We start from the raw sequence: 7,852 nt of genomic DNA, 5'->3' as shown, positions 1-7,852 counted from the left end.
GAAGGAGAAGGAGAAGGAGAAGGAGAAGGAGAAGGAGAAGGAGAAGGAGAAGGAGAAGGAGAAGGAGAAGGAGAAGGAGAAGGAGAAGGAGAAGGAGAAAAGAGCTCCCTGTAGGTCCTTTAGGAAGTGAATCAAGTAGGTGGCATTTAAAGAACTGAATTCTGATCACCTAGTGTTTCCACCAGTTCTCACCTGACTCCTGCCCTACAAATTTCTCCTCCAACATGGACTGAACCTTCTCTCTTCCATAAGACAAGAATGCACAGGCTGGAGTGGCCTCCAAGAACCCCTCCAGCGTAGAGATCTCTAGCACTCATGAACAAGAAAGTCACTACAGTCTCCTTTTTGCTGTCTCTCCTAGAATTTTAAACTTGTTAAGAATCTTTTGGCATAACTTCTCTTCCTTTTTATTCCTTGGTTTTTGTCTTGAGGCATTATCTTCTGGCTCAGTGGGAAAGGGGGGCAGTTGGGAGAAATAATAATCTTTTTGTGGACTCACAAATGGGTTTCTGTATGAAAGCTGTTAAGTACTGAACATACCTCCCTGGAGAAATTCATTAGCATGGCCTCGGAAGAGTAGTTGATTGTAGTTCATCATAAGCTGGCCCCATTTCCCCTTCCACGTGACCCTTGTTTCCCATGGAGAGTTTCTCTGCAAGAATTTGTCTCCCTTTGTTTTGCTATTTCAAGGGGAAAACAGATGAAGCATCATGCCCAGTTCTGTAGGCATGCCATGCCAGAAATGGATGGGTCCCTCGCCAGTGTTGGGAGTTACTGAATAGCAAACAATTCACAAGAAACATTAGTTGTGTTGGCTGCGGTTGGCCAAGTCTCCCACTTCTCTTTAAAGTTAGCCATTGACAAACATGGGATTCGTTTTATTCTAATCTCTTTGAGGAAAAAATTGTGCGTGTGTGTGTGTGTGTGTGTGTGTGTGTGTGTGTGTGCGCACGCGCGCGCGCGCGCGCGCGCGCATATGAGTGCAGTGTCCATAATGACCAGAGAATCAGAGAAAGAAGTTCAGATTCCCCTATAGCTGGAGTAATATGTGGTGGTGAGTTGTCCTGTGGGTTCTGGGGACTGAACTCAGGTCCTCTGGAAGAGCAGCAAGTGCTCTTAACCACTAAGCTGTGGATGAGAGTTGTTAAGGGTTAGACATGCCTCCCTGGAGGAATTCATATAGAGACTATAGTGGCAAGTACAGGACTACGGAAGACATAAAGGAAGCCATAAATGTCAGAGGACCATGAGAATTCATACAGAGACTATAGGGGCAAGTACAGGACTATGGAAGTTATAAAGGAGGCCATAAATGTCAGAGGACCATGAAGGCAAGGTATTGAACTAAGTATGAACATCTCTCCATACTACTTCTAGTTCAATATTAGCTACTAATATTAACTCTCAGAAACATACATTACACACCACACAGTAGCTTTAGATGATAGATACATAGAAACATAGATAGATAGATAGATAGATAGATAGATACATACATACATACATACATACATACATAATATATACATACATAGATGATACATACAAATAAGTAGATAGATACATAGGTAGATGACATATACAAATAAGTAGATAGATACATACATAGATACACAGATATATAGATGATATAAATAAGTAGATACATAGATGATACATACAAACAGTAGATAGATACATACATACATACATACATAATACATAGATGATAGATATGAATGTAAATAGATAATAGATAGATAGATAGATAGATAGATAGATAGATAGATAGATAGATAGATAAATAGTGAATGACTGCCAAAGAATTAAAGAGACCTCAACAGAGCTCAGAGATACTTTACTGGAGATAATGACAGGCGCTGATAGAGTGTTCAGAGCTACTGCAGTATATAATACTGTATATAATACTGTATATAATAAGTATATAATACTGCAGTAGTTAGTTATTAGGTAGGAAGCCTCTGAAAACATACAGGACCAACTGTAGGGTCATCGAATTAAGAGAGGCCTTTGAGATGACATGAGATATAGAAACAACAGACAGGACCATGGAGACTGTAAAGCTGAAGTACAAGGTCAGAAGTGCAGCACCAGGTCTGAACAGACAAATGGATGGACGGACAGAGAATCTTGAGTAGGTTTTATCAGCAGTAAAAACCAACTAAGTGGAAGCCATAGGGCCATTTGAGAGTCCTCTGCTTGTCAGTGTTCCGAGGCACACATCTGGTGTCACACAGGAGAGAGATGTGGTGGGAACTGTGACCAGCTCATTCCGTCTCCTTCTTAACGCGAAAGCCCTGGTGTCAGTCGCTAAGTGCTAAAGAATAAATTCAGGTACCGACGATGTCTCCTCTCCAGTGGTCCTTTGCCATCAACACCGAATCCAGACACTTTGTCTTGTTTTTCTGTTCTCTTTGGATGGAGCTGCGTTGTCTTGTGGGTATGTTTATAAAAGTGAAAACACTTTAGGCAAGGAGAAAGACTGCCCTCTACAGGGCCGGAGAAAGACTGCCCTCTACAGGGGCTTATGAATCTCAGCATTTTCTGTGTGCTCACTTAGCCAGCACAAGGAGAAATACTGCCCTCTACAGGGCCATATGAATCTCAGCATTTTCTGTGTGCTCACTTAGCCAGCACAGCACAATCTTTTAAGTGGATTTTTTTTCTTTTCCTCTTTTGTTTTAATTCATAAAGCTGAAAATGTGGCAATGTTCTATTTATTATGGCATGTATATGTAAATGTGTGTGTGTGTGTGTGTGTGTGTGTGTGTGCGTTCCACACTGGGTGCTGCTTTTCCCCAGGTTCACTTTGTTTGCTTGTTGTCTCTTTAATATTTATCTAACCTTATGTGGATATGTGGGTGCTGAGGGTATCTCTGTGTACCACACGTGTTCAGGAGCCCATGGAAGTTAGAGGAGGAGTCCAAACCCTGGAAATGGAGTTGTAGATGGTAGTGGGCTGCCATGTGGGTGCCGGGACTCATACTTGGTGCTCTTGCAAGAGCACCAAGTGTTCAGAATCACCAAAGCATCTCTTCAGCTCACCTTGTGTTCCAAGAAATGGAGTCTCTCACCAGACAGGCACTAGCCAAGCAGGCTAGATTCACTGACACTTGGACCCCAGGGACCCACCATTCTCTGCCACAGCAGCCCTGAATGCACTTCCCCAGGATGAGGAAGGAGGTGAGCAGGTCCCTGCCCACCATGTCTATTCAGTGTCCCTCTAGAGATGCTAGCCAGAACATTAGGAATTCACGTAGATAAAAGGTGTGAGACCAGAGAAGGGCAAGTCAAATTACCCCTACGCCAAAGGTTGTAGGACTGTGTCTGAATAACCTTCCAACAGTGTTTTAGAGCTGTAGAGCTGTAGAGCTAGTAGGCAAAAAATCATTAAAAATCACAAGGTTAAAAAAAAAATCAATGAACAAAAAAATCAAAGACTCTTCAACAACCCCGCCATGAGTGGGACCATCAGCCTAGGGCCGGCATCACCTGCCCTGGGCTGGGCCCTCCCCCTTTGATCACTAACTGAGAAAATGCCTTACAGCTGGATCACATGGAGGTGTTTCCCCAACAGAGGTTTCTGCCTTTCTGACAACCATAGATTTGTCGAGTTGATGCAAAGCCAGCCAGTTCTGTTAGATGACTGATGTTGGCAGACACTTCTCAAAAGACAAAAGGAAAATCGACCAGCCTGAAAGAAATAGTAAGCCCAAGCATGGAAAACATAGCCCTGGCAGGCCTTGTCCTTCTCCTTCCCTTGCTGAAAACTATTAGATGACATCTCTAAAGTTGGCCACCAAGGTCTAGTCCCTTAATTGGCTACTTCCTCTTCCTGAGGCTGACCTGGGGCAACTAAATCTCCTTTGTGCTGAGACCTTGTCTCTGAACATCCTGCACTGATTCCAGCCCCTTCACAACCAATATACGAAGAGGTTTGCATATCTGTGGCTGTTTGGACTGCCCTGACAAAATGCCCGGCAGAAACAACTTAGGGAAGGGACGTGTCACACTGGCTCCTACTTTCAAAGGGTTCAGCCAACGTGGCAAGGGAGGGGAAGCTAAAGCAGTTCCTGTGACTGGCCAAGAACATCTCCTAATTTTGTTCTAGAAGATAGAAAACTCTTCACGGGCGACTAATTAGTAATCGATGGGTGGTGCCGTCCCCGGGCTGCTGGTCCTGATGAGCAAGCCAGTAAGCAATATATCTCGCTGTGGCCTCTGCATCGGCTCCAGGTTCCTTCCCTGCTTCAAAGAAGAACAGCAGAACAGTAACAGCTCTCTTCTTTTTTTCCTCTCATCGTCACTGAGTCCTGAGCTCATGAAAAGGTACTGTCAATATACTTGCTGACTATCCCTCCTTCGTTATAACCTCTTGGTTATCTCTCTCTGTAAAAGCTCACAAAGACGGTAGCAAGTGTCTCACCAGGCTCCTAGGCGATTCCGAATGTAGCCATGGTGAGAAGGAAGACTAATGGTCATTCTGGCTGTGGAGGGAGCCAAGTCAAGACTACACTAAGGGTCCATCTCACCCATTTATAAAAAAAATAAACCATAGATGCTGCTAAATGATACAGAGAAATCGGAACCCCCTGCGTCCTGCTGACAGGAGTTTAAAAAGATGCAGCTACTGTGGGAAAACCATATCCAAGGTCCCCAAAATGCAAAAGTTAGAACGAGCATCGAATCTAGCTATCTCGTCCCTCGGTATACGTCTGAAGGAAATGAATTCAGAATTCTGAGGTGATGCCTATTGACTCGTATTTATTTTAACCCTATTTATATTAACCAAGGTTTGGAATTAGCCCAGGTGATGTTTAAAAATTTAGTTCTTTTTTTTTAAAAAAAATAGTGTTTTTTCCATAATAAATAATGAATTCCGTCAAGAAGGAGGATGAAGACCTGTCATTTGTAGGGAGATTGGAAGAGCCGGGAGACATTGCATCACAGACGCACGTGTTTGAACACTTAATTCCTACCTGGTGGTGCTGTCTGCATGGATTAAGAAGGCTTCAGGGGGTGGAGCCTTGCTGGGGAAAGTTAGTCACTAAGGGTGGGGCTTGAGACTCTATAGCCCACCCTCACTTCCTGTTCGTTCTTTGCTTCTTAAGTGTAGATACAGTATGTCCAGGCTCCAGCCCCTGTCACCATGGCTCCCCTGCCTGCTGACACATTTTCTACCACAGCAGACTGTGTCCCTGTGGAACCGTGAGCCAAAATAAACACTTTCTCCCTTCGGTTGCTTTTGTCAGGTTATTGATGTTATCACAGCAACAGGAAAGCCAACTACAAAGTGCAGACACAAACATGTTTTTAAAAGAAGAGAAAGGGACCAGAAGACGGAGAACAAAGAAGGAGGGGGACAGAGAGTAGGAGAGACATGGGTGTACATGATTAGCAAATGGTATATGTATGTAAGAGCATGTTGTGTGATAAATTCCACGAACGTGTATGATTAATATATGTCAGTAGTCAGAATTTTTTTTAAAGGATAGATATATGGTCAGAGAACTCCATGGATAGTCCCTGTGAGGAAAACAAGAGGTCTGGAGGTGAGCCAGTCGCATGGGTGTTGGGAATCAGGAGTGGCCATTGCATTGAAAAGGGATGTCAGTGCTTATGCAGAACACAATGTAGCAAAATGCTTGGGATAGAGTTTATAAAGGGATTTGAAGGTAACGTTGCATAGTGTGACAGTTAACTTTTAATTTTTTAATTAGTTAATAAGTATTGTGGGATGAAGGGGGCGCATGCATATTCCATGGCATAGGTGTTGAGCTCAGGGGACAACTTTCAGGAGTCTGTTCTTTCCTGCCACTAGGGGTGCCAGAGATCATCAGGCTTATGTGTCAGGTACTTTTCCACTGCTGAGCCATCTCACTGATACAACAGTTCATTTGACGGGACTTAGAGATGCCAACGAGTATGTTTGTGAGGGAAATTCCAAACAGGATTGACACATGGAATGATAGCTGAGAGAGAAAGACCCTCCCTGGCTGTGGACAGCACTACCCAACAGGTAGGGATGAAGAAAAGGAAGATGTCAGCCAGCATGTGAAGGTGTCGTTCTTCCTGAGGGGGGGAATCTGCGACTGCTTCCATCACCATTGGAAAGCAGACTCCAGCTTCTATGGTCTCTGAGCGTGGATTTCCACTAGTGACTTCTCCATCAGCATCTGTGTGGGCGTCTTCACTGGCCCCTTGAGGCTTCCATCTTCGTGGACTGAATGGCTTCTCTGCCTCTCTAGGGTACAGATAGCCATTGTTGGGCTACCAGCCTCCAGTTGTGTTCTGGTCCCACCCTAACATTCAGGTACTGAGGTGGAGTCCAGAGTAGGTGGGCTAGAGGCTGATAACCTCGGGCCATTAACTTTCTCTTACTTTCCTTTGGGGTGGGGGTGGGGGGAAGCTGATGGCTTCTGGCAATTGACTCCTGCTGATAGCTGCAAGGGATTAAGAAAAGAAACTTAGTTACTTGGGCTCTTTACTCTTTGACTGGAGCGCCTCTGTCTGGCCTGAGATGCTCGGAGCTCAGTAACTCTTCATGAGCCAGAGAGAAAGAAATAGGGTAAAAAGTAAGTCACACACATACACTCAGCCAGGCCCAACCATCAGTTTCATTAATTTCACAAGTGCACAAGCATACTTACATACACACAATTATACCTACATATGTATGTATGTACAGATATATACATACTACATACACACACACACATACACATTTACAGATATATACATTTGGTAAATGGAGCAAAGCCCCAATACCCACACTTTATGTTTTCTTTCAGTCTTTTTATAACTTCTTAGACAACGGTTCTATATAAAATTAGCCCACAGATAAAATGTTACACAAAAAGGAGTTACAGAAGGATGTAGATAGTGTTTCAGTCTATAAGCTCATCATAAGTTCAAAGCAACAGTTTCCCATGGCCTGGCTTTATCATAGTGCACACCTGTGGCTTCATCCTTGGACCTGACCTAGAATGAAAGTTTTTTCTTAATCACACATCGGTCCCAAGCCTATTTCTCTTCTTATTTATAATAAGGCTGTATTCCTTATTATACAGCCTTTACTTAGTGTTCTATGAGGAGTGAGTACATTCTATTCTTGATTCTAACTTTATTACATCTTTCTGGCAAAAACGACTAAAACCGTCTCCTTAAACTTTCTTCCTAAAATTATTTGAATCAAATCAGGAATTCTATAAAGTCATTCATTCATCTAAACAGCATTACTATATGAAAGTCCATATTCACATTGATTGCAAGAAACTTGCCCAATAGGTGGGCTGGTGCCCAGGAATCGCTGGGCTATGTAATAGTGACAGGAAAGTCAGGACATCAGTGTGAAGCGATCCTGGGATGAAGTCTCTGGGGTCCATGCCTCTCAGAGCACACCTGTCACAGCCATGCAAAATGGTGGGCCATCAAAAAACAACAACAACAACAACAACAACAACAACAACCTTACTTGCTTGCCATAGCTTGTGTCAAGCTTCCTGACTTGTGCCACAATTACATAAGCCAGTCCAAAAATATCCCCTTAGCTGTGTTTCCAGTCTGCTAAGAATCAAGGAACAGCCTCCACTGTGCCCCTCCCACTACGATAATATTCTACCCAAGACTGTGAGGCTAAATGCCAGGCTGAACCCTCTGAAACAGTGACCCAAAATAAAAGAAAGGAGCCTTCATTTCTCCAAGTATTTGGCCACAGCAAAGAGAAAAGGAAGTAATGCATGTAGAACCACCTGTTTCAAACCAAAGAAGATGCACATATGAGTTCCATGGGAGGGTCTCTGATTCAAGTCTAATGGGGTTGTGCAAAAAAAAAAAAAAAAAAAAAAAAAAA

This window comes from Mus pahari, chromosome 14 (assembly GCF_900095145.1).
Source record: "Mus pahari chromosome 14, PAHARI_EIJ_v1.1, whole genome shotgun sequence".
NCBI classification, from domain to species: Eukaryota; Metazoa; Chordata; class Mammalia; order Rodentia; family Muridae; genus Mus; species Mus pahari.
This window is presented reverse-complemented; position numbering follows the sequence as displayed.